Raw genomic sequence first — 27,186 nt, 5'->3', positions numbered from 1 at the left:
CCGTGTTTGGCTTGGCTGCAGCACAGTGGCTCCCAGCGCCTGGGCTGGGCTCTGGCACGCGGCTGCAAGAAGGAGGGGTTCCTACCCCAAGATGCACTGCCATGGCCATGCCAGGATGGGTGCCCCCAGGGAAGGGGAACTGAGGCAGGGATGGAGATGAGGGCTGTATCTCTTATTCTGAATCCCACTCCATCACTTGCTTCTCATCCCAATCCCTGGCATCTCATCCCTATACCATGCATCCCACCCAGCCCCTGCATTCCATCTATCTCTTGCACTTCATCCCCATCCCCTGCATCCCATCCCCATCCCCTGCATCCCATCCCAATCTCCTGAATCCCACCTAACCCTTGCATCTCATCCACCTCCTGCATCCCATCCCCGTCCCCTGCAACTCATACTCATCCCCTGCATCCCATCCCCATTCCCCATGTCTCATCCTCATCCCCTCTATCCCAGCTCTGTCTGCCTCTTCCCAGCCCTGCACCCCCACATCCCAGCCTGCCAGGGTCCTTGCCTGCATTCCCACTTGGTAATGGAGGGAAAAGAGCACTTCTGAGAAGCTCAGGGTATTTTCAGGGTACATTGTTATCTCCCTGCCAGGTCCTGGCTCAGCCCAGAGCTCAGGAGCTCTGCAGCACAGTGCTGAGCAATGCTTACTGCTCCCCAGGAGCATGTGTGCTGCTTGGTCAGATCCCAAAACAGCTCATCCCTCTGACGTTAACCCACAAAACAGAGAGAAAAGGAGAATCTGGGCCAGCTCCTGCTCATGCGTGGCACATCAAGAGGAATATGTTGGGTCCTTCAGCCCCAAGGAGGGAGGCTGGGGGTGGGGACAAGGGTTGGGGACTTGAAGGAGAAGGTTTGGTGATCAACACGGACTTGTTCTGAGGAAGGCAGGGGCATCCCTTGGGGAGGTGCCATGGGATGGAAGCCCTGCTGGTGTGTGCACACACACGGGTGGTTTGGTCTGGCTCTGTCCGGGTGAGGAGCACCGCGAGAGACTGCTTCCAGCAGACACTGCTGGCCAGAGGATGAGTTGGAAGGCTATTCAGAAAGTTTGCTTCTTGCTCACAATGGTCCAAAACTGATTTTTTGGATCTGAATGGCTTTGGGTTTCCAAGCTGGTGAGTGTCCAGCTTTCGGTCTGGATCCAAATTTTGCAGAGAGTCCAAATCCTTCCTCGGCTTCTAATACAAGCTGGTTCCAAACAAGCAGCAGGCACATCCTGAGCTGCACCCTGGGTACCCCTCGGGGTGCTGCATGCCAATGTCTGGGCACTGCGCCCACGCTCCTCCCAAATATCCATTGCTGCCTGATCTGGAGGTGCTGGCAGGGCTGGGAAATACCCCATGGGGCTCCTCAGGGGCATCCAGGGTGGTGGAAAGAGGAGAAGCCACAGGAAGAGGCTGGAGGTCACTGCAGCCTGCTGTCAGTGTAAGCAGAGCTGGGTGGATCGAGGACACCCAGCAAAACAAATCCCATAGAACCCAGTGCCTGGTGTGCACTGCTGCAGGTGCTCACACTGACCCCATCCCAAGGCTCTTTCCCAAAGGTGTTGGGATGGCGATGGTAAACACACGGCTTGGCTCTGGTTTGGGCAAGCAGAGCCCTCCAAGTGCCCCATTTCCTATAAAATCCCATACATGAGGAACCTGAGCACCTTTCTCACCCCAATCCCGAGTCCCCAGGACCGTGTGGGTTTAATCTCCTCTGGGGATCAGCAGCGGAGCCGGGGCTGACAGCATCATCTTTGTGGGGCTGTCAGGAAGAATGACTTATTTTGACGTTTATTTAAGAAATATTAATCTTTCATTTTCCTTCTAAATGCTCCTGTTTGCTGAGGAACTATCTGTTACCTAAGTGCTCCGATAAATCTTCCAAGGTAAAATTACATGTTAGATGCTGCCAGAAGGGTACATTTAAGAATGCTTCCCAAATTATCAACTGCATTAATCTTAATTACTTTGGTAAAAGTAGAGTCTGGCATTAGGGAGAGCTAAATTGAACGGGTGTTTGTTTGTCTTTATCATATCACATATTTGAGATCATTTAACGGGACGCAGATAAAAGGCGCAGGGCAGCACGGGGCAGAGTGACAAGGAGCAGAAGGGGACCAAGGAGCACAGGAAAAAGAAATATTGAATAGAAATGAATGTTGTTTTGAGTGAGGAAGGAAGACGAGGAGAGAAGAAGGTCAGCACCCCACTGAATGCACACTGCAGGGAAGCACTGCTGCTTAAATCCCTCTTATTTGGATGAATGGGACCAGGCGCTCACTCAGAGGTGAGCACGTTGTGAAGTATTTCGAGGCATAAAAATGAAATAAAGCACAAGGATTAAGTGCTTTAGTTAACAGGGCCATGGAGAGGTATCGGGTATCTCCACGTCTCCCCAGGTCTGCATGACCTGGGTATGTTCACCATCACACGGTGAGCTTGGATATGTCAAAAGGGGATGGGAAGGGTGTATCCCTACCCCTACCCCTACCCCTTCCTTCCCCCTTATTTTCAACTTACAAAACTTCACACCCCTGTGCAAATGATGATGAGGGCACAGATGCTTGAGGGAAGGTGATGGAAGTGAGTGTGAGATGCAGCTGTGGAGGTGCTGGTGGGGTTTGCAGTGCCTGGATGCTCCCAGACCCCACTTCCCAACACAGGGCCCTGCTCTGGCTGTTGCGAGTCAAAAAAAGAAGAAGAAAGGATAAAAGGCAATGACACCATTCCCAGCTCAGTATCATATTTCCTTCCTCCCAGCAGTGCCTGGGTCTGCTCCAAGCTGTCTTCCCCTCCACTCCTGGTCAAACAGGGACAGGAAACCCGAGAGCAGATGAGAACATCGCCATTATTTTCACCCAAGCCTCAGTTATCTCGTTGTCCTATTGGCATCCCTTCCATCCCCTTTGCTCCATGGCACGTCTGCGCTGGGTGTCACCACATCACCCTGCATCCCCTGCACCAGCATCCACCATGCCCTTGCTCCTCTGTGATGCCACCAAGGTCCCCTTCTGTGCCCATATGGGTCCATTTCTCACCCACGCACACGTTCCCTGAGCAATGTGCTTGGCTATGAGCAGGTCCAGTGTTCCCTATGTGGATGCTGATGGCCCGGGCTGGATGCTGGGTGACACCATTAGGTGACATTAGGTGACACCGAGTGACATAAGGTGACACTGAGTGGCAGTAACCATATCAACCAAGTCCCCTCCATCAAATCGAGACCACTGCGTCCAATCTGACCTCGTTACTTTGGGATCTGATAGGGGGACACTGCTCGATTTGGGGGCTTTTAAGCTGTCAACTTTTCCTATCATTATTAGCAACGTCTTAAATAAGGTCTCTCCTCTGAAATTTGCTTCTGAAAGACAAGATTAATGAGCTTTTCCTTTGGGGATTTATTGCGCTGTTAATTATTCTCTCCCAGAAATTTGGTTCCGAATATTATCAGCCCCTATTTTTTAATTTTTTTTTTTTTATTTTCAATTAAAAGTGATTAAAATTTGCTCTCTATAAAAGAAAAGTGTTTCTATTTTTTTTTTCCTATCCCATTCCTGATTAAGTATAATAGCCGAGAGGAGGAGATAAGGGTGGATGCGGTGGGACACGGCCGCCCCTTCGCTGCAGTGATGGGTGCGGGACCCGCAGGAGCGCTGCAGTGCGCGGCCGGACCCGCAGAGGGAGGCAGAGGGAAGCGGAGGGATGCGGGGGGGAGCGGAGGGATGCGCGGAAAGCAGAAGAGTCCGGAGCCTCTGGGTGGTTCTGGTGCATTTCGGTGCCATTTCAGCGCAATTTGGGCCCAATTCGGGGCTACTTTAGTGCCATTTTGGAGAATTTTGGAGCAATTTTGGCGCAATTTCAGCATATTTTGGTGCTATTTTAGTGCCATTTCAAAGTATTCCAATGCCATTTCAGTGCAATTTTAGTGCCATTTCAAAGTATTCCAGTGCCATTTCAGTGCAATTTTAGTGCCACTTTGGTGCAATTTCAGTGCATTTCAGTGCCATTTTGGAGCAATTTCAGTGCAATTTTGGTACCACTTTTGTGCAATTTCAATGCCATCTCAGTGTCATTTTGGTGCCATTTTGGTGCCATTTTGGTGCAATTTTCAGTGCCATTTTGGTGCTGTTTTGGTGTAAATTCAGTGCAATTTCAGTGTATTTCAATTCCATTTTGATGCATTTCAGTGCCATTTCAGTGCTATTTTGGTACCATTTGAATGCCATTTTGGTACCATTTCAGTGCCATTTTGGTGCCATTTCCACGCACCAACCTCTCTAGGAGATACTCCATGGGATACCAGTGCTGATGGCTGTGGACATGGCAGTACCAAAGCAGCACCCATTCCCCCCAGAGCTGAATTTCACCCCCAGAATGACTTTTAGGTGCAGGGAACAGCCCTGGAGAAGTGGCTGGGAGCTGTGGCAGGCACAGGGCTCACACACTGTGTGCACTAACCAGCAGAAATTCCTCGTGTGTCTCCCAAATGCAAAACATTCTGAAAATGCTCTGAACACAAACACTTGCTTGGTGGGGGATGGATCCAGTTACACCCAGGGTAAAGGGGGAGTGGTGCTGGAAAACACCCTGCAGCTGAAACAGAGCCCCAGACATCATCCACGGTGAGGCTGGATTTAACCCCACACTGTCCCTGTGCAAAACAGGATGCAGAGCTAAATGCAAGGGCTGGGGAACAAACCCAGGCATGCATCTCACCATACCCATGCTCACAAAGCCCTGGACCTGGAGCTGCATGTGGGCACCAAGACAAAACCCATCTCCATCCCCATTCATCCCCATGGCAATTCTATCGCTGTTGATGGAGGAAACTCATTTTGGAATCCTATGAACTGTTGCTCAAAGAGCAGCTTGCCACTCCCTCCATTATGTTGCATGGCATACTGGCAGGATTTCCTTTCCTCTTGCATTTGGGGGCTCGGCAGCAAACAGCAAAACAAGCACCAAAGGATGGAGCCTGGGCCAAGAACTGGGGGAGATGATATGCACTGACATTGAGTTCTGCAGCTGACTGAGCTTGCAGCCTGCCTTGAAGCATTAGTGCAATGTAAGCATTGCATTTTGGGGCAACACCCCTAAAGTCCCCATTGAGTTGTGGTAGCCGTCAAGGCTGAGAGCTGCCCTTTGTTCTCCCAAGGAGCAAAAAGGTGTGGGGCTCAGAAAATCCACACAGAGCTGTAAAAAGAGCTGAAGAACAGAGGCACATTCATGGTACACCTCAATCGGCTGCTTGGTGCGGGTGATGGGAGCAGCTGCATGCAGAACATGCTGGGATGTGATGGGGGCTGGCATAGGAGCCCTGTGGGATGCCTGCAGGGATGGGACAGATGCGCTCTGCAAAGATGCTTCATGGGGTTCCTCACCCTTTTTGCAGGTGTTGAGACCAAGGGATGGATGCTCACAGCTCATGGCTGCAGACCTGATGCTATCTGTGAATCAACAGTGAAATAAAACTGGGGAAGGTTTGCTGCCTAAGGATGGGGTCAGGCTCACTTGTGGCTGCAGAGAACAAACCCTGCACATGCACATACACAAGGAGAGGATGCTACTGCCCTTCCTGCAGGGAGAGCACAGCTGCAGCCATCCCCAGGGCTGAACTGCACAGTGAGGTGATGCCGTGAGGAAAGGGTGGCTGAAAAGCATAGAGATTGCCCCAGAATGAGGCTGGAATCTAAGCAAGGTGGCCCGCATCGACCCTGCTAACACACATCCTGCCTGCAGAGGAGCTGGGATGCAGGTGGGAATGGCTCTGAGCATCCTTCCAGTGAGCAGAACTGGGGGGAAGCACTCCAGGCTTCCCAATGCTTTCCTCATCTGAACCACAACAGGATTACAGCAAAAGAACACCAAGACCCAACCATCTGGGAGCCCGCCCGGAGGAAAAAATGTCTATTTTTATACCTTGGCTGGAAAAGAGAATTTCTCCAGGCAGTGACAATTTTTCATCATTAAAAAATACAACTGAAAAATAAAACTTCTCACTTCTGTCCAACAGGCAAAGCACCTCTTTGAGCTTTTCCTCCTCCCCCAGAGGCAGGGGCTGCACAAAGGGGATGCTCATCCCTGTGTCCCCTCCTTCCCAACACCATTTATCGCAGACAATACCCAACACGATACCGCTGGAAACCATTCATTTCCCTGTGCTGCTCTTCTAGTGGGGGATTACCAAACCCAGCATAGTTTTATGCTGAATTCACACCCCAGCTGTGTTTTTTTCCTTCACCTGGAGGCTCAATCCATCCTCAGCAATGGGGAATCAATGTAAACCAGCATGGGGAGCACATCCCTGCATGCGCCCATGGCCCACTCAGAACTTTTTGCTCCATTTTTTCCAGCACAATGTTGTAACTTGGATTTTTGCACTGCTGTTTAGTTCATTACGGCTATTGGGTTTAAGGAGGGGGGTGTTGGAGCGAGGCCCTGTGCCACAGGGGGAGGGTTGCTTTACCTCGATGCTTCCCACCTGTGTGAACCCACACAAAGCTGCTTGTGTGATAGGAAAGGCTTGGCACCCCAGGTGTGTTCCCACCTCAGCACAGCCCATGTTCAGTGCCCTCCTGATATGGAGAGCAGTATTTGCCACAGGATTCATCAATGCCCCCCCCCCCCCAAAAAAAAACCTCCAAGTCCAAAGAAAGAAAAGGAATTAAATATCCACCTCCGTGTCCATCTGTGCACCTGTATGCCCACCCATGCATCTGTGTGCCCATCTGTGCACCCATGTGTCCATCCAGGTACCATCTGTGCGCCTGCACATCCATCTCTGCATCTGTGCCTGTCAGTCTGTGTATCCATCTATACATCAGTGTGTTTGTCTGCATGTCTGCCTGCACATCTGTGTGTCTGCCTACACATTCATCTGTGTCCATTTGTTCATCTGTGTGTGCATCTGTCTGCATGTCCACCTGTGCATCCATATGTCCATCTGTGTATCAGCCTGCACATCTGTGTATCTGCCTGTGCCCCGCTGCCCATCACCCCTGGGTGTGTATCTGTCACCCCTGCACCCCAAAGAGGTTTTTCCATGGGTCCTGGTGTTTCCATGGTGGGAGTTCCAGAAGGATGTACTTGCAAGGACACTGGGGCTGGCTCATGGCAAAGACACGGAGGTACAACTACCCATCAGTTCTGGTTTGTCCCTTAATAGAAGTGGATGTGGGACACCCCTTGAAGTGCTGCCCATCCCTGGACAGGCTGAGATCTGGGTGTGTGGCTCTGCCAAGACATCCTGGCACACACAGGGGAGCTGTAGTGTGGAACAACGCATGCACCCACATCACCACAAACCACCTGTGCCAACAACCCTACAATAACAAAGTGGGGGTCAGCAGGAGGGAAATGGGCTTGTGATCCCCCAAGCCAAGCCAAGGAGAACAGGCAAAGGCACAATGAGAAGACAACTCCCTCATTCCCATGTCCTGACACCCAGCCTCCTTCTGCTGCTCGCTCTTTAATTGTCCTCCCTGTGGGTTTCTAAACTGGGACTCAGCATCCGACTGGAGCAGATTTGTGCTTTGCGGTTGGCCGGTTGTTTTTTTTAAGTCTCTTTCTCACAAACCTGTTACAAAGGCAGCAAAACATTCTGCCTGCCCTTGGGACACCCAGAGCCATAGCGAGGGGGACATGGAGGACCCTACCTGTGCTTCCTCACCATGACCAAAGTGAGGAGAGCTGGGGCTGCTCAGCCCTTTTATCTGCTGCCAGCTCCCAGCCCAGCCTTTAGGTGATGGGATCCAAAAATCCCTGGAAGGCAGGGCTTGGCACAGCCAGAGATGCTGCCTCTGCCCCACTGCTGTAATTATGCCACCAAACTTAGAAAGCAGCGGAAGAGCCGCGTGTAGCACCACGACGAGGAGGATGTTTCATTGCAGCACGCTGTGTTGTTTCCCTTTTGCGTGGCTGTGGCTTCCAACACGCAGCCAAACCCAACTGCAAAGCCAGGTGCTGATGGAAGATGATTCCTTCAAGCAATTAATGCCTTTCCCCTCTCTCTGGGACTCCCATTCTCCTGTCTGAGGAGGAATGATTTCTCCCCACCATCCTTGAGATTAAAATGGATATATGCATGGGAACCAACAGCAGCAGTGGGGATGACAGAGGAGAGCAGCTGATCCCTATCATGATGCCCCTGTGAACTCTGCACATTGATCTGCTGCTTTTCAAAGCCAGGCGTGGATCAGAGCTGCTCCTCTCAGCTCTGCTTTATCTCCTCACTACGTGACTCATCCTCTCCACATCAGGTTGGGCTCCATGCAGGGAACTGATGGTGCACACAGCCAGCATGGCTTCGGGGCTGCAAGCACCATCCCTTATACTCAGTCTCTATGTCTCCTCTTCCAGTGTGGCACCATTTCTCCTTGTCCTGTCGCAACCCATCCTAGCAAGGAGTTCATCCCCTTCCCTCTTACAGCCCTGCTTTAGGTATGGGAAGGCAGCTCTCAAACTTGCTGAGGATGCACTGATCCCACTGTCACTGATGAAGGCATTAATGGGCATTAACCCCAGTGCTGCCCTGCTGGTGGATGCTTCCCAAAGGCTGCACATAGCCTCTAATTTGCCTGTCCGGTGCAGTGTGTCACCACACAATGACAGCCACCAGCACGTCCCCCCTCTGCAGAAAGAGCAGAGGAAGAAAGAACACTTTTGTTTCTTCCTCCTCTATTGACACAGCTGGGAGGGCTGGGGCCGGGCTCCTCCTCCTTCAAAACACTCTATACTCCAGCAATGCTGGAAAAGGCACAGCTCCTTCAACAGCACACGCCAGCTCTGTGCAAGAGCATCCTTGGTGCTATGCTGGGCTGCAATGGGAATGACACATTCAGCACATTCCCTATGGGTCACCACTGATCTCCCAATGCTGGGAGGAGCACCACCACCTCCCAGCAGTGCAATTCACATTGCCACCATTGATGGGTTTGCTCCTCTTTGCTTCCAGAAAGGAGGCAAATGCAAAGAACTCCTTTACTTTCCAACCTCAATGGAATGACAGGTGAAGCAATAAAATGCTTTTAGTTTCCCCTCCACACACACACTTTTATAGAGCTGTAAACTTAATTTCCTTTTAAATCATTTGCTTCCACTTAGAACCCAATGGAGATCCTGCACCATAGGTAAAGCTGCGGCTTCCCTGAGCTGAAGTCAGCACACAGAAGCAGAAGGTGGCAATTCTTGGGGTAAGCTTAAAAGTTTGTGGAAGAATATGCATAGAATTGCTCAGGCTGGAAAGGACCTTGAAGATCATCAAGTCCAACTGGAACCTAACCAAACTACCCTCTGCTAAATCACATCACTGAGCAAGAAGAAAGATGGAGCAGAGGAAAGAGAGGAAATTCCTTAGAGCATTAAGGGCCTGCCTTCCATTTTAAGGCATTGTGGGTCTATGGTCCACCTGGGAGGATTGGGATGGATGGGCAGTGCTGCACCCAACACACACACAAGCTGGAACACACAGCTCACCCCCAAGCTGCATTCCTCCAGCCCAGCAATGTGTTTTGACACCTATTTTACATCTGCCCACAGCTGTGTTGCTGTCACCCACCTGGCACCCACAGATGGCTCTGTCCTACATGGGCTCCTCCCTGCACGCTCCAGTTGTGTGCAGCTCTGTCTGGCAGCTCCTGGGCAATGGAGAGGCCATTCCTGATGCCCCCGGGGTGAATCCTTTGCTTGTGGCAGCTGTGCTCGTTCCGTGGTGCTCAGCAGGCAGCCCACATGCTGGGTCTGTGGGAGAAGGCAGTACTCAGGGTCAGGGGAATGTTTGCATTGGGGATGCTGGAGGTGGGTTCTATTCACCATCACAGTGACCACCTACCATGCCCTACCACCTTTAGTCTGTCATGCTACAAAACCCCCCTGAGTAGAGAAGCTCTACTACAGAAGCTGCTGCAGAAAGCAATGGTTGGGTTTTTGGTAGAGCCACCTGCCTGCATCCTCCTCCATAGCTCTCCCTGCTGCACCCCTGCAGTTGTGCTTAGGTTATGTGGGGACATGAAACATTGCCTGCCCTGAGCTAGCAAAGGCAGTCATTCTGAAAGCGCTATCACACCCTAAGCACAGCTAAATGTATGGAAAGAGCCATGATACAGCCCCCTATACAGCTCATTAGGGCTGTGTCCTCTACTGTGCTCAGGGCTCCTTAATGAACCAATCTCTGCCACTCAGGTCCACCCCAACCCTCCTCAGGTGCATTGATTCCCCCAGACCCAGGATGGAACCACTCCCATTCTCTGCCTATTTTCTGCTTCCAGCCTGATCCATAGCATCAATACAGACATTTCTAGGGTGATCTCAGGCAGCACCAGAGATGCTGTAATGCTATAATGGGATGATAATAGCAGGGTGGCAAAGTCTTTGGCTACAGCAAATGAGAACGAGCCCAAATGCAGCAGCCACAGATGCAGAAATGAAGGAAAAAGAGCTGCCCACCTTCAGAAGGCTGCAGTTAAGCAAGTACCTCCAGCAGGAGATGCCCTCAGCTCCACTGCCAACCCTTAAATGAGCTCTGGGAAGGGGTGGATCCTGGCTCCAGCCCTTCCAGTCACTCAGGTACATTGCATACACCTGAGCTCCCCTGGGTTGGCCCTGCCTTCCCACCAGGTGCTCCATCTCTGCTTCAGGCTGTAACTTACCATTTCCACTATAGATGCAAAGCACAATGTTTTCTGATGACCCAGACAAGCAAAACCCTTCATGCAGGACTCAGGATGTGACCTAATTCCACCACCCTGCTTCCAGGAGATGCTGAAAAGCAAAACCACCACCAGCAGCAGCACTGCCCCAGTCTGCTGGGCTCCTCAAAAGCAGAAAACTGGAGCACATAGGCAGAGATCTGCCCTATGTGAGCCCCCAGCCCTCAGACCCAGTGGATCTGTACAAAAGATGTCCTTGGCTCTGTAGGCTCCCAACCCCCATAAGTTTAAAGCACAACGTGAAGCTCACTTCAAAGAGCAGCAGCTTCCTCCTTGATAACATCAGGAGTCAGGATCAAAGGCTGCGTCCTAGGAAGTTCCACACAGGAGGGGAAAATAAAATTGCTTCCTCTGGAGCATTCCTCGCTGCTGAAAATAAGCTGGTGTAAGAAAGTTGGAGCATCAGCTATAGTTAGAGCTATAGAAGATGTCAAACTTGCTGCCCTAAGGGCTTTATGGGGCATCCTGTTGATGGAGAGCAGGGACAGCAGCGGATCTCTGGATGCTCCTCTGCAGCAATCCATCTGATCCACAAAGCAGGCTCTGATCACAACGCATTGAAACAAACCCCATTCAAAAGCAAAACTGCACCGAGTTTTGGCATCACAGCAAAGCACTGCAGCCTTATCCTGCATAGGACACCACAGCCTCATCCTGCAGAGGCAAGCTTTTGCAAGAACCCCTTGCACTGCAGATGCTGCTGCTGCTGCTGAACACACCGGGGACAAATCATCCTCCAAGATGTGCCACATGCGTGTGCTGTTTGTGAGCTACTCCTTCAAGCCCATCCATCTCCATCCCATTCAGAGGTCCCACTCCTGCAGGCAGATGATGGCTATTTCTCCTCCTCCTGCCCCAGCACACGGGGACAGCAGCTCCATTCTCTGCTGTGGCCTCAGTGATGATTAGTGCCTTTCAGGAGCAGGCTGGTTTTTTTTCCTCCTGGCCGGCCCCAGATGAATAGCTCTGGGCAGAAGCAAGCAGACAGCATCCCCTGTATTCCATGCTTCATATGAAAACCAGATGCCACGACTACGATTACAAATCAAAGCTGACAGGGGGACGAGAGGTTTACTCAGGAATTGAGAGAGGGCACGAAACCTTTCTAATGGGGCTACCGTTCAGCCTCGACACACAGACCCTTAATTGTGCCCTGGGAGCTGTGACACTGAGCCTGAAAAATGCCCATGGGCGGCCCCTCCTGCAGCGTTTTGCCTTTCCCTTGGCCTCTAAACTGATAATAACCAGCATGAGGAGTCATTACCCTGGGAGCCTCTTGGTGTTGTTAGCTTTTAACTTAGCACTGGGTATGTTTTGTACAGTGGGTGTGGGTGCTGCTGCATGTGGGGCTGCACGTGTTGAGATGCATAGGCACAGTGGTGCTGGGATCTCAATGGGCAAAGCACCCCCCTGGGCTGCCAGCCCCAGCCCCATCATCCCCTGTTTCATCGTCCCCTGTTCCATCGTCCCCTGTTCCATCATCCCCTGTTCCATCGTCCCCTGTTCCATCATCCCCTGTTCCATCGTCCCCTGTTCCATCGTCCCCTGTTCCATCATCCCCTGTTCCATCGTCCCCTGTCCTATCATCCCCTGTTCCATCGTCCCCTGTTCCATCATCCCCTGTTCCATCGTCCCCTGTTCCATCATCCCCTGTTCCATCATCCCCTGTCCTATCATCCCCTGTTCCATCGTCCCCTGTTTCCCATTTGATTCCCAGTGACAGCCCCATCCCTGTGCCCATCCCCAGGACCTCAGTGAACTCAGCATTGTGAAACCCTCCCCAGCCAACATTCCCATTCCATTTGCCTGGATTTCTCCCTCCTCCAAGAAGATTTCACTGAGAATCCACTGCTATCCAAGCCCGGGAGCATTTCAGCTCAGTGGCAGAGGCAGAAAGCTGGCAGTGGAGATGGCTGGGTTGGAATGAGAAGGATGCGATGCATTCCAATTATCATTGCTCCCCACCATCAGTGAGCCCAGGAACATCACGCTGAGGGATTCAGGTCTCACCCTGTCAGCTGCTGTTGTACAGAGAGGAGATTCTACACCAGAATCCACAGAGCTCACAGTAGCTTCCGTAATCTCTTCCAACACCAATTATCCTCACTCCTAAAGCTTTCCCACTTGAATTCTCCAGCCTGAAGCTTTGGTTCTGCCACCAGGTGCTTCCCTGGGGGTTCAGGCTCTATTTAATAAGGCAACAACAGCATCAAGCTCTGCAAACCTGCCCTGTGTGGCTGCCCCTTGCTGCTCCCATGCTTTGCTATGCACTGAGCTGATGGAAGCCACCTGCATGCACTCTGCCTGGTGCTGTGTATGCCCCGTCACTACGTTGCACTCTCACTGTGCCGCCCTGTCACTGTGTTGCACTATCACTCCATTGCATTGTCACTTAGTTGCCTTGTCTCCAGGCTGCACTGTCATTGTGTTGCACTGTCACTAACCCCTGTGCTGTCTCCACACTGCAATGCCATGGCACTGTGCTGTCACTGGGTTGCACTGTCACCAGCCCAGCAGCACCTTTCTGCTGGGGCTCAATAAATGGCAGACAAATGCTTCCCTATACCAGAGGTCACCAGAACATGCTTGGAAGGAGCTGATATGGAATAACAGCTCAGCCTGACAAGGAAGGGCTGCAGCACCGGAGCTGGGGATGCATTGCAGAGTTTCACTGAGTAGTATCCAAACTTTCCATTTCAGAAGCAATCTTTCACAGCTACATGGAATGCATTTCACATTTCCAAGCAGCCGCCAGCCCCAGCGTCAATGCAGCTGATCCTGCGCCATTCCCCTGCTCTGCAGCAGCATCAGGTATCACACAGTGGCTGTGCCATGCATTGGGGCCAGGATGCCCAGCCGGGAGCGCGTGGGAACCCTGCCGAGCCCGACACCCTGTCACCAGCTCCAGCGCGCGCCTCTGAGCTCCAGCCAAGGAAAACACCATTGTGTCAGGAGCAGACGTGGGGCCGGTGCCAGCGAGGGCCGAACAGCAGCTCTTTGTGTCCCCCGGCAGTGCTCCAGTGTGGGGTTAGGTCAGCCCAAGCGCAGCTTTTCACTCTGAGCCTTAGTTAATCTATAGGGGAAATGAGAGGCGTTACGCGGCGGGGCTGGGTGGCACGGAGAGGGGGTGAGGAGGAAAGCAAGCCTGACACATGAGGGGCTGGCAGCAGCTCAGTGGGATGGGAGCGATGTTATGGCCACCCCTGCATCCCATACCTTGAATCCCATGCACAGTATCTCTCCTGTATCTCATCCCTCCCTACATATTGCATCCTGCCTCCCATCCCCTGCATTGCATCCCCTGCATCCCCCCTACTTCTCACACACTGCATCCTGTCCCCTGCAATCCCCCTATATCCCATACCCTGAATTCCATGCCCAGCATCCCTCCTATATCCCATCCCTCCTGTATCCCATCCCTCCTGTATCCCATCCCTCCCTGCATCCTGCACCCTGCATCCCATTCCCCAAGCTGCATACCCCGCATCCCATCCGCTGCATTCCACGCCTGTATCCCATCCCCTGTGTGTTCTCCCTGCATCCCCTCCTCTGACACTCAGGGACATAGGGGCCGTGCTGAACAAGAATGGGGTGCTATTTTGATGGGCTCCTGGGGCTGCACAAGGTGCACGAGCCCTTGTGGGTTCATTTCATGCACCGACTGAAACAATTTCATTTCGGTTCACACACTGAAACCTCCTCCAGCAGCTTCTTAAGCTCTCCAAGCCCAGGCTGCCTCCTGGGTATTTCCTGGGGATTTGAAAAGGTCTTTTAGAGAGAGAAGACTGAGATGCAGCCTTGGCATCCTCACGGCTCTCTGTTTGCAGGTTGGATATAGGAATCTGCAAAGACTTTGATTTGCAGGATGGAGCACTCTGATGTACCCAGCTCCTGCACCCCGGCCATTCACCCTCTGTCCATCACCCCAAATCCAGGCATGGGGAAGCCAGAGGTACCACAAGCACATGGACATCCACCCCTCCATCCATAACAGCCACAGCTTCGTGCTCCAGGAGCTTCATGGGCCCTCGGTTTATTTTCAGCAGACAAAATGTCAACATTTTTAGGCACAGAGGGATGGCCGGAGAGCCTGACCTGTCAACATCCAGAATGGAAAACACGCTCGTCAAGTGCTCGGGATGAGGTTCTAATTACTCCCCACATACCAGCCTGCATAAATACAGCACACAAGTCCAAGAAAAGCACACTCTGAGTCTGACGAGCTTTTCCCGGAGCTGAGCTCAGCCTCCTTTCCTCGGGAACCACACACTTGTGCTGCAGACAGCAGCTTGCTTCCTCTAGGGTGCTTCACACCGGCCCTAAAGTTGAAACTGTTTCACCCAGCACCTTGATACCAATGGCAGCAGTGACGCTGCAGGATGTGAGCCGTGCAGATGTGTCTGAATGGTGTCTATGTGGGTCTGGGGGATGCTGGCCACCCCAACCCCAAAGGATGCTGTGGGCAGATTGGGATGCTGGGCTGTCACACTGGGGGTTCTGCACTGCTCCCTGTTGGTGCCGTCCCAAAACAGCAGATCTGCTTTGACTTGGCGACCAATTTATCATCTCCCCGTTGCTCTGCAATGCAGATTTCCTTAACAAAAAAGCCAACCCAAAAAGCAAGGCTTGCGGGGCCGTTTGAAGCCCCACGTGGGGGACCTGCCCTCTGCAATCCATTTACCACTTGGCACCGCTCAGAGGGCTATTTTTAAAAGGTATGCAACTGTCCCAGAAACCCAACTTTGAAGTATGGTTCAAGGCTTTGTTGTTGGGAAAAGAAAGGGCTTTTAACGTCCGTAATTAAATGCAAACACGAGCGAGTTATGGGAATGGAGCTGGCCAAAGCAGGTCAGCTCTGCTCCACCAGTGCTGGATGCTGTCCACAGCCCGCTGCCCCTCTCTCATTTTGCTGTCAGCTGGGAACATTTCCATCCTAGATGCTGCTAAGAATCAGGAGTGAGGGATCTGTTCACATCAGTGCTGGTGTATGGAAGCCAGTCCTAAAGCTGGATGGGGTCAGGACAGTCCTTGGTGCTGCTGGTCCCTGCTCCTGGCTTTCCTCCCCTCCTCTTCCTCCCATTGCTGGGCTGATGGGGAGGCTGATCCCCACCGGGCCAAGAGGGGAAAGCAATGCATTGTGTGATGCTGTGAGAAATGGGGATCCCCTCATTCTTCCTTTGGAGGGTAGAAATTTGGAGGTGTTACCCCATGCTGGAGCATGAGGATGTTCATTCAACACAGCAGCCTGATGGGAAGGGGCATTAAATATTCCATGTCATGGTGATGGGGAGGGGGTAGGTGCTCACTTGTAATTAAACAGCAGCAGATCCAATTCAAACTGAGACGAAGCTCTGCTTTGAAGGGGACACTGATGCTTGCCTGAGGCTACATTTTTCACATGCCTTCCTAAGGAGATGGCTATCAGTGCATGGTTTGAGCCCTGTGGTTTGCAGGCTGCTCTGCATTGTGCCCGGCAAAGTCCCATCATGCCAGGTGTGGGATGTGGGACAAATCCAAAGCTGTGGGTCGGGAAGGAGCCCAGCCTGGCGGCTGCATGGAAAGCAGGTGGGCAGGCAACAGGGCTGGCAGAGAGGCTGGAGCATTGCACTGAGGCCAAAACGCAGAGCAAATACCTGCCAGCACCCGGCACTCGCCTGCTACTCCCAGCCCAGAAGCACTGGGGACAGGTGCCATGAAACCTGCCCATAAATTCAATGGCTCCCTATTAACTGCAGCCCTAAAGCTCTGGGTGGGATATTCCCTTCCGAACCAGGGTTGGGATAAACCCGGATGGTTTTCTTAGATGTCAGCACGCTGCCCTCTCCAAGTTGGTGGTTCTGCCCTCTGCTCCAGATTGGGGGAGGCAGCTCAGGGCCCTTTCAGTCCCCCCAGTGTGATGCTGAGGAGCAATGCACTCTCCCTGCCAACATCTCCTGGCTTGCTGGGATGCTTTTGTAGGATCAAGTGTGCAGCATCACCTCCACTGGCCACCACACTGAGGCTTTACAATAAGCAGAGCATCAGCAGTGATTGCTGGAGGGGCTCCAATGAACCCCAAACAAGCTTACGGGTTTTCCTCATCACCCTTAGCCTCAGGAGTTGCTTTGCTTGTGATAACACAAAGGCAACAGAGGGATTCGGGGAGTTACATCCATGTTCAGCCACAGAAACTCAGCTATGGCAAATCCACAGGGCTCTGTGCCCAAAGGGAGCAGGAAGAGATGATAACAAGGAGTCCCATTTCCAAGCCCAAGCAGACAGTGCTTATGAAGGAGATAACTTTTTGACTGCAGACAGGCAGATGGTTGATCCTTTTTAATAGAAGTTGCATGGGAGAGCATCACAGATTTCTTGGGAAGCCAAGAACTGCTCCTTGGAAGCCCATCCCTGACTCTGTTTCCACACATGACAATGAGACCTGACCCCATTCGAGGTGATGCTGTGAGTCCACGTCCACCCATATCTGAGGTTGAGAAGTCAGGACTGGATTGCAGATAGGGATGTGTGCAGCTCCACAGCCATGCAGCACATCCATGCAGCGCTGCTTCCTGGCCACATTAAGGCCCCTTTATGCTCCTTGAGCCATGTAAAGAGGCCTCTAAGTGAGTGTAAATTAAATTTAAGTTACTTCTGCTTCCTTCTGAAGGCCCATTTACGGTTCCAGCGAGGGGTGAAAGCGCTGCGCTGTGCCGACATGATGGGGATGGAGTCCCAGGGAGGGTACAGGAATCCCACGGCCGTGCTTCTCCTTCCCAAGGGTAGAACAGGTCAGGATGTGGCTTTGAACATCCAGGAGCATTTTTCCCATGCAGGTGAAGGCATTCTGCCAACCTGTGACACAGCTGACTACCTTGTGCCAGTGCAGTGTGATTATAGGGTGTCCCGCAGAGCTCTCCATCCAAAGGTGTTGTTATGTGGTGCTGTGCAGCCAGTTCTTGCATCTTCCCCCAAGTATGACCATGTCCTCACAGTGCCAAGAGCAACTCCTGCTGTCAGTGCGTGCCTGATGGTTCCTGATGGCCATAGGGTAAAGGATGCTCCGCCCTGCAGCACTGTTGCACCACTGGGGCTTCACGCACCCTCAGCTGCTCCTTGTGGCCACCACGACCCCACTGCCTCCCTGCAGGGGTTGAGTACATTCCCCATAGCCTTGTGAGTCTCTCCCTGAGGATGACGATGAACTCTCAGCCCATATCACTTTGCTCCCAGGGTCTCAGAACCTCTCTCCCAGAGGGTGGGAATCCCCTCCCCAAAGCACCCGGGTGCCAAACACCTCCGCGCCAGGCACACGTTTCCAAAGCCATTTGCTCAGCCCCGAAGGAGTTAATGGAGCAGAGAGCGACTCGGATTCCTCCACCTAACCCTCCCAAGTCCCCGTATAACCAGACTTGGCACTTTGAGAAAGCTCCACAAATCCAGAGGCTAAAACGCGCTGCCTTCCCTTCGTCAAGAGAAGGCAAGTCCCAGCTAATTGAGGAAACAGAGCCTTCCCCAGCCCCCTTCCAGCCTGCTTATTTATTTAGGGTCTTTTTTCTCTTTCTCTCTCTCTTTCTCTTGGTTCTTCCCCCAGCAAACATTAGGAAAAGAAAGTGCAAATTAATTTGGTGGGGCACGGCTGCGTTTTATGATGCTCCCCAGCTGGCGAGCAAGGTTAACCCCATCGCTGCATCCTGGGCACAGCATCCCTAATGCCCACAGCCACTGCCTGGAGCGGGGGAAGGGGATGGTCTCTCTGTGCCCATGCCCCTTCCTCATGCAACAAGGAGGACACGGGATTAACAAAGTGAAGCAAAATGCCAGCAGATGATCTGTGTTCCTAACCTTCCTTTTTCCCTTCCTCCTTCCCTCACCCCACCCCCCACCCCAAATCTCGCTGCTGCTGTAGGTTGCCTGGAGCTTACAGTAGTTGTGTGTGTGTGTGTGTGCACAGTATTTTTTCTCCTTCTTTTTTAAACTCCCTCTGACTACTGCTCACAATTCAAAGGAAATCTGGGAAACCGAATTCTCAGCTCTCCAAAGCAGCGAATGGAAAGTCACTTAAAGGGACTCCTGCCTTAAAGCGGCCGCGGAGATTTTCCTTTCGCTTGCAAGAATAAAAGGGGTGAACCCCCCCACTCCATCCCCCCCCTTCTTGCACTGAGCACCCCAATCTCTGTTGTCTCCTGGGGACAGCTGAGGTGTCCCCAGCCTGGAGGTGCTCGTTGGGCATGGAGCCCCTGGGACATGCGCAGGAAGGGGTGGCATCCCCATAGGGACCTGTCCCCCAAATCCCACCTCTATGGGGATTCAGCCCCATGAATCCCCCCAGGGGGGAGGTGGTTCCAACACCAGGAGAAGGGTTAAAAGGGAAAATAATGAAAAGAGAAAAAAAAAAAGAGGAGAAGGAGGAAAGGCAACTGACATCAAAGGCAACTTCTCTGCTCGGCAGATGAGCAGATCCATCCTCACTTCATATTTTTTGCAGATGAACTCGGGGCGGAGGGGGGCGGGTTAACCCCTTATCTCCCAGCACAATAGTGACAGGGACACTCTGAGTTCAGTGTCCCAGGAGTGCATCCCCTCCCTGGCCACAAAGCTTGGGGGTGGGGGGGGAGGGAGTGGAGAGGCTGGGAAGGGACCGGCAAATCTTTCCCTTTTGAAAGCCTGGGGATGGCACATCCAGCCTGGATAGTTTGCAGCCCAGCAGCATCGCTTTATAAGCTGACAATCCATGTTGAGTCATTGAATGAGCAAAAAAGGGGAGAAAAGTTGTGTTCAAGGGCCACCGCAGAAGGAAGCCAACCCCAGAGCCGGGTATTAAAACCCCAACAGTGACATGTGGCAAACAGCACGCTCTGCTTCCCACCCCGTCCTTCCACCCAACAGAAATAATATTGACATGGCAAGCCCTAAATGACAAAAGGGTGTTTACTCACCTCATTATAGGGCGGCCGGAGGGGAGGGCTGCATTCTCCTCGGCTGGAAATGAACAAGTCAGGGGATGAAGCGGTGCCGTCTCACCCCGTGCAGCTCCTCCGTAATCTGGGTATAAAAAGAGAAGTCTTCATTACTGACCGCAGGCACGGAGCTGCTCACGCCCCCTCCGTGTGCACAGCCAGTAGCACACAGAAGTTGGGAGATGGAGAAAGAGAGGAGCGCAGATTGATCCACAGCTCCGGTGGGGAAAGGGAGAGGAATAAAGAATGGGGGGAAGAATTGGGGAGGGGAGGGAAAAAAGGGGGAATAAGGGAAAGAAAGAGGGGGGAAATAAAAAGGGGGAAAAAAAGGGGAAAAAAGGAAAAAAAGAAGCAAGGAAAATAGAGAGAAAAGAAGAGAAAAATGGGGAAAAGGGAAAAAATGAAAGAGAAAAGGAAAAAGTGAGAAAAAAAAAGGGAAAAAAAAGAAGAAAGTTGGAAAAAATGGAAAATGAGGGAAAGGGGAGAAAAGGAGGAAAAAGGAGGGAAAAAAAAGGGAGAAAGGAAAGCAGGAAGAAAAGGGGAAAGGGGGCAATGGGGAAAAGGGGGATTGAAAGGGATGAAGAATGAAGAAGGGAATTAAAGGGGAAAAAGGGGGGAAATGGGAAAGAGAAAAAAAGGAGGAAGAAAGGGGGGAAAAGTGGAAGGAAAGAGGAAAAAAAGGGGGAAATTAAAGAAAAAAAGGGGGAAAAAGCACCCAGAAAACAAAGTGCTTTTGCTCTGAATACGGCATGGAAGAAAAAGTGGCTGTGGAGTTGTTGAGGGGCGACAGAGGTGGGGATGTGCCCTAAGGATAAGGAAATGCACCCAGGGAACCTCAGCCAAAGCCTTCATGCAAAGGACTGCTGCCAACTATCAGCTCATGGATTGCATTTTCAGGCCTCTGCTGGCACGGCAGCTCCTGGGGCAGCTGCTGCCAGATGGGGAGAGCTGCCAGCATTGGGTTACAGCACCGCAGGTATCTCCCAGTTACATCCCAGTGCATCCACAGCCACCCTGGGGCCAGCACAGCAGGGTCAGGGCTGATGGCAGCAGGGTCAAGCCTGGCTGTATGGCTTGCAATGGAAATTCAACTCAAAATAATACCAAAAAAGCAGCTCATCAATTTGTAGGGATCAAAGGCTGGGGGGTTTTTGCTCTGCTCTGCCACAGAGATGCCAAGTGGGGTGACCCAGCAATTCACCACTGGTGCCAACCCATTGCACCCATCCCTTCTGCAGCATGAAGAAGTGGCTGCTGCTCCATCCCAGCCAGCAGGCAGGACTGCAATAACCCCCCCTGGTGCACATCCATGCAGCCCTGTGAGAGCAAACACCCCTTTGCAGCACCAAATGCACTACATGGGTTTGCAGGGTGCTCCAACAGCATCAAGTGTTGTTTGCAAATAAAACTCATGAGGTTTGGAGTTGCTCCTATTTAATGTCATTCTCTTTCTCCTCCTTTTTATTTGGCTTTTGCTTTCCAAAGGTGGTTTTTTGGGGAGAACACCCCCAGCATCAGCTCTGCTGCAGGTAGTGCCCATCCATCCACACAAGGACTTTTTTAAGAGGCTCTTTTGCAGGCAAAACGATGCCTTCCAAACTACATGCTGTATGCATGGATTTGTTTTCAGTCCACCAACATGAAACCACTTATATAATTGTCGTACAGCAAACATCTCATTATGCAGCATGGAAGGAATAGTTCGCTTCGTGTCCCCCCCATCTCCGAGCTCTGTGCTTTTGGCCTTGGCCAAGATATTTCTCGTGTAACATAAATCAAAGCCAGGTGCATCTTGCTACGTGGAATACTTTGCTAATAAACATTGCTTAAAACAGATACACGCCTGTGTCCAAATACAGCCCAGCCCACCCTTTGGAGGAGCTGGAATTGGCTGGGTTTTCCTCCAGCAGTGCTAACAACCCCATCTTATCTGATACAAAAGACAGAGGAAGGTTTGCTTTGCATGAGGGATGGGGTGAGAACAGAGCTCAGATCTGACCACAGCACCCGTCATGGGTGTCTGATCCCAGTGTGAACCCCCAGGCTGGATGTGCACAGCACTGCTGCCTGGGATGGCCCCAGGAAAGATGCTGAGGATCCGAGCTTGCGGCTGGCAGCAATGCAGCAGCATTGCTTATCTTTGTCATTAGCTTTGTCTTTATTTCAGGCTTCTTGAAACCACAACCCAAGTGGCAGGGAAAAGAGGGCAGTCCCTGCACCAAAGACATCAGGAGTGGAAGCTCCAGATCCCTCCTGGCAGCTCAGGACTGCTCTGAATGATGCTCATGCAGCCAGGTAGCAGCAAAGCATGCAGTCTGCTCCACAGGCAGAGCAGCTTGAAGAGCCAAGAATGCTATTTATTTAGTCTGTCTTGTAGGGTTTGTAAAGGGAGTATGGGGAGCACCTGTGGGATCCTGGGCACCATACCACCACTGCTAACAAAGGGGACAGTGCTTCTGCACCCCCTCCCTGGCTCCTTCCCACCTGGGTGCTCATCATCAACATACCCACCCAAAAACCTCACATCTCCAAGGAGAGAGGACCGACGCCTCCACCTGGGACAGGGGATGGGCACTTCCAAAGCAGCAAGGCAACAGATGGGCAGCATGAAGTTAATGCTTTGCTCTGCATTGCTGGTGAAATCCCTTCCCTTTTACAGATGGAAAACTTGCCATGTGCCAATTTGCTTCACTAGCTCCTCCATAAACCCATCAAGGGGGGCAGAGGGACATGGTTGCTCCATGTCCCCATGCTCCCTCTTGTGAGCCCTCTGTGACCCCTCTGGGCCCAAGCACTGATTTCTCACAATGTCATTTTCTCACTCTCTAATCTCAGGCTCTGCAGAACAGAGTGGCTCAGGGGGAAGCTGAGCACATCAGGGTATCCATATGCCCTCAATGATCCCCAGCACAGAGACTCCACGTTGGGCACCATCCTGGTGACAATGTCCCAGAGCCATCGCATCCTGGAGTTCAAATGATGATCTACAGGTTGTGCAAGGGGAAACTGAGGCACAAGGCAAATAAAGCTTCACTATGAGTTGCTTCTATAGCTCAGTCTTAGGGGAAAAAGTTAAAAACGAAGGATGATTTTGGCATTCTTGCCCTCGTGGCAAGCGCAGGGCGGCTGTTTGCACAGCCCCGATGCCAGTAGGGTTGTAGCATCCCTTCCCAGCCCTTTGCAGACATTCAAGCTGGGAATCCTGCTAATGAAAGGAAAACAGAGAGGAGCTGCGGAGCGGAGGCCCAGGGTGTGGTAACTCTAGAAGGCAGTGAGGAGGCATGAATGAAACCTTTCACTGTGGTCCAGAGGAGCCCGTGGCACACGGGATTGAGGAATGCGAGGCAGGGCGAGCGCACGATGCGGGGCAGGAGCCACGTTAGTTAATTAATTAGCGGGATGGGATGGAGCTGCAGCACAGAGTGGGCAGCAGGATGTGTCCCAGCAGCTGGGGAAGGGGAGAAGGAGGCTCGCTTCCCAAAGGCTGAAAAGCTGTCCTTATTTTTTCCTGTAATTATGTCTCCAAGGGATCGCTAACATTTACATTTTTGTGCGAGCTGTACAGTTTATTCACGGCCCCGCGCAGCAAAGGGCTCCGCTCATAAATGGCCTTATTGATGCTCACCCTCCTATACATTGTGCTCAGTCCGTGCTGTGAATGGGCGCAGTGTGTGAGGGAATGCCTCTCCTGGTGCTGGTGGGGGAATATCCCCAAAAAGCAGAAGGGAAGGGGGGCGTAGAGGTTCTTTCACACCTTCTGCTGGATTATTTCACCCCCTTTTCCCACTTCAGAAATAAATCCGTCAGGAAAAAGAGGAGGAAATGATCCCTTAATGTTGCAGACGGCCCCCAGCCCTGCTCCCTTCTGCTCCGTAGCCTTCTGCATCTCACCAGGAGACGTTGCTATGGGGCAGTGGGACAGTGTTCACCCTCCCACACTCTCAGATGGAGCAGTTTGCTTTATCTTGAACTTCTCAGGAAGCCTCTCCCCAGTCTGAGGTTGGGAATGGCCATCAGTTGCCCTCAGATGGCTGACAATTGCCTTCCAATAGCTGACAATTCCCATTGGAGGTCAAGCAGCACACGTGAGATGAGTGTGGGCAGCCTCAGGCACGCATCCATCTCTGCACACATCATGCACTGCGCTGTCCCCATCTCATCCCTACAGTCCCACTACTCAGATCCAACATCTACCTCCGAACTCTTATTCCTCCACGCAGGGAGAAATCCAAGTGCAAAACCCCACACCAGAGCAAGGAGCCCTCACTGCCCCACATCCCTCTGTGGGGATAAGAGCATCGCCTGCAGCCAGCAGCATCCCATCCCTGCTGCCTTGCACGCTCTGAACACAAATAGTGCCCCTCTGTGCCTCCTCCACGGACACATAGATGGCATTATACTGAGCTGGCCCCAGCTCTCGGGCATAATATTTTTTTAGCAGAGGACTAAATATTTTTAACATATGCAAACACGCATGGCTGAGGCACCTCCAGAGCCGGGATGCTGAGGGCAGAACAATGTCACCTTTCTACGGCAGCGCTGCCGGTCCCTGAGATGACGATCATGCAGCTTTGGAGGGATGGGGGCAAAGAGAAACGTGGGAGATTTTGGGGGTGAATTCTGCAGAAAAAGGACCTGGATTCCTTTGAGGTGAAGGAGCAGGGATGCACAGAGCAGAGGTCTGTCTGCTGGGCACGGGTGCCCGTGCAAACATACCTGCGTGCGCGCCAGCCTTGGCCAGGAGGAAGCGTTCCTGACTTTGAGCAAACAAAAAGGTGCCGGGTCAACTAAGTGGAGCAGAAAGTTCTGCCGTAGGTAAATAGGTCACTGTCGGCTCTCAATGGAGAGGCATGGCTGGGGACATTCCAGCCATCCCAGGCACGTACTGATCCCCTCCCGTCCACCTCTGTGATGGGGAAACTGAGGCACGAGTGCTGTGTGCGTTTGGCTGCAGGGATGCTGCGCTGGTACCCAAGTGGTGTGAGAAGCCCAATTCAAGCCTTTAATCTGTGCAATGAGTTGCATCAAGCACTGCATGCAACCCTGCTTTGTTGCTCACCCAGCTCTGCACATCTTCTTCCCTGCTAAGAGGCCCATTTGCACCGCCCCAAAGTGCTGCATTAACAAAAATGAAATGACCCCTGCACCTGCAATGGGGTGGACGTGAACCTGGAGCACAGAGGTCCCCTCTGTTTCTGATCACAAACCCATCCCAGCACACAGAAGCACATCGCAGAGAAGCTATATGGGGCTGTCCCATCCAAAAGCAAGAGCCAGATTAAATAGGAACGCATGCACATATTCCTCTTGCTCCTTCCAAGCCCCCAGACATATTTTCAGCCCCAGATGGTGACAATCCCTCCACCCGATGGGCTGATGAGGACAAAGAAGGGACCCTAAGGTTGGACCAACTGATGCCCGTGGGACAGCACAGCCCTCACCAAAGGAATGGGTTTGGCTGCTGGTGACAGCAGCTTCCTGCAGCTGGGAGCGCAGAGGCCGACGTGAGGATTTTGCTACTTGGCTGTGCTGGCACGGCTGCGACGTGCGGACTGGGCTCACGACTCGTAGGAACGTCTGCTTTCAAGCTTCCTTTTCAAGTCTAATAAAAACAATCCATGCTTGCCTTGCCTCTCCTCCTGCTGAGCCACTAAACTGCATCCATGTGCCCAGCGGGAGAAAGTGAGCAAAACCTGGCGATGCTCAGGAGCAAAGTGCCACTGGGCTCCAGCAATGGGCACAGAGGGGATGGCGGGTTGGCACCAAGCTGGAATGGCTCCTGCCTCACGCTCTGCCAGCTTCACCACTTGGGTTTTGTTTGGTTTGGAAAGGTGTGCCATGCCTGCGAGAAGCGTGATGTTCCCTCATGGCTGCGATGCAGGAGGCGGTGCTGGCAGTGCCTGCGTGCTCCCATCCATGGTGCCTGGCTACCTCCCTTGCCTGCTCAAACACACACTCAGTCCAGAGCTCGGCACCTCAAAGGCTCCATTTCCAGCTGTTGAGGTGCTGAAAGATTGGGATTACACCAGAAGGAAAAAAAAAAGAGGCATTGCAACGGTGGCTGCACCTTACTGAAGCTTTGCTGCACCTATGGGGGATAACAGAGCATCCTGTTCTGTGCTGTGACATAGCATCAGCCCTTGCATTGCCGTGGTGCAGGGCTGCAGCATCCCTAGGCAGAGGGAGGATGTGCCCTTGGGTGGAAGGGACATGGGGGAGTCACACAGATGGCTGCTGCTGGCCTTGGCTGTAGGAGGATTCACTCTTCTATGGCTTCAGCATCACTTTGTGACCATGTGGCTCCTGGCTTGGACCTGTGTTTTGGGTTGTCCCTGGGAAATAAGAGATGGAAAGGATCCATGTGATCGTGGCTCTTGCCACCAGCACAGAGGTGTTATCACATCACCTCTTCCCACTTCTTGCTCTTTCATGGATCAGGCTGCTCAGATGGGATGGGGAGCTTTCCATTCATTTGTAACCATAAATTCCTGTTGGATTTTGTAGTCCGAAATGAAACCTGTGGATGTCACCTGCAAAGGTGAGGAGAGCTGCTGAGCCCGCTCCTGCATCCCAGGTTGGGCTTAATCTGCCTTCATTTATTTGCATTATGAATTCAGCAGAAGTAATGGAGGAGGGAGCAACCACCTCCTGCTGCCCATCTTCAAATCAGACATAAACTCAGCTCAAAGAATCGCGGTGGTTTTGCTGCTGGTGGTGATGCAGTGAGGACCTTGGCATGGCAGAGTGCAATTGGGCACTGAGTCCCATCCCATTGCATCCTGCTCCATCAGGAGGTGCAGGCTGCCCACAGATCCACGTGGGTCCCTTCCAACTCGAGATATTCCATGAGATCCTATCATGCATTATTGTGGACACAGTAGTTCTGCTCCAAGGAAAAGAAGCTTTTCACAGAGCTTCGAGCAATGTGTGCATTCCTAACAGAAGGCCCAGGGGGAGGCTGCAGGCTGGGCGCTCCCAGCCAGGTAGGCGGGAGATGAAAGGACACCTCACAATCACTGCTCGATGCCGGATGAATGTTTTTCCTCCAAATTATGGGAGAGGAAATTCAATATTTTTATAGGACTTGCCTTTGCATAATAAGGAACGGCGCGGGGAGAACAATTTGGTATTCACGCTCAGTGCAAACAAACGCCTTCTGAAAGCCCCTCACCTCCGAGCCCAGCCCTGGAGAGGCTCAGCAGCAACCTGCCTTTGTCCCCATGGGGCTGGGACCCACTGCCAAAGCCCTCATGAGGAATCAGAACCAAGGAGAACACACCCAAGTGACACCACCTGAATGAAGACCGATGCTGCTGCAGCCACATGAAGCTGCCCAGGTTGCTGGAGGTGGGGAGCACAGCCCTGTGCCCACATTGCATCACATCAGACCCGATTTGGGTGCATCTCTTCCTAAAATAAGCCCCATCTCTGAGGTTTCTGTGCCCTTGTAAGAGCCCAGCCTCCATTCCTAACACAGCCACAGAGGGAAAGCATGTAGCACGGTCACCAAGCAGGACTTTGAGGGACAAAATGCACTCAGCAAAT

General features: G+C 52.3%; 1 protein-coding gene across 1 annotated transcript in view; it reads right to left on the bottom strand.

The window, feature by feature from the left end:
- ZNF469 (zinc finger protein 469) overlaps nucleotides 1-27,186 on the bottom strand; it is a 49,194-nt gene that overhangs the window by 16,775 nt on the left and 5,233 nt on the right. Inside the window, exons 2-3 of the mRNA XM_015874393.2 lie at nucleotides 19,621-19,726; nucleotides 9,556-9,737 (exon numbers count right to left, since the gene is read on the bottom strand). The gene's annotated coding sequence lies outside the window, so the exon portion shown is untranslated. The remainder of the gene's footprint in view (nucleotides 1-9,555; nucleotides 9,738-19,620; nucleotides 19,727-27,186) is intronic.

This window comes from Coturnix japonica, chromosome 11 (genome assembly GCF_001577835.2).
Source record: "Coturnix japonica isolate 7356 chromosome 11, Coturnix japonica 2.1, whole genome shotgun sequence".
NCBI lineage: Eukaryota > Metazoa > Chordata > Aves > Galliformes > Phasianidae > Coturnix > Coturnix japonica.
The sequence above is the reverse complement of the archived record's forward strand: the minus strand, read 5'-3'. Positions and strand labels throughout refer to the sequence as shown.